The sequence below is a fragment of the Orycteropus afer genome, unplaced genomic scaffold (genome assembly GCF_000298275.1).
Source record: "Orycteropus afer afer isolate SDZICR_OR568_19922 unplaced genomic scaffold, OryAfe1.0 scaffold00011, whole genome shotgun sequence".
Classification (NCBI taxonomy): Eukaryota; Metazoa; Chordata; class Mammalia; order Tubulidentata; family Orycteropodidae; genus Orycteropus; species Orycteropus afer.
The window spans coordinates 23853271-23853656 of NW_006921598.1; positions in this window are offsets into that span (position 1 = coordinate 23853271).

A 386-nucleotide genomic window follows, 5' to 3' on the forward strand; every position below is an offset into this window, starting at 1 on the left:
CAACAATATATGGCATAAATAAACCATCAAGCATAACCCAAAATGCATGAACAGCAGAAGATAAATAGGAACTTCTAAAAATTAAATTTTTATGTGCTTCAAAAGACTTTTCCAAAAGAGAGCCTACAGATTGGGAAAAAATATTGGGCAATGACATATCTCACAAGGGACTTATCTCTAGAATTTATAGAAAGCTCCAACAGCTCAACAACAAAAAGACAAATAATCCAATTAAAAAATGGGCAGAAGACATGAATATACACTTCATCAAAGAGGATATTCAGGTGGTTAACAAACACAAGAAGAAATGTTCATGATCATTACCCATTAGAAAGATGCAAATCAAAACAACACGATACCATCTTGTCCCAGCACTAATAGCAATG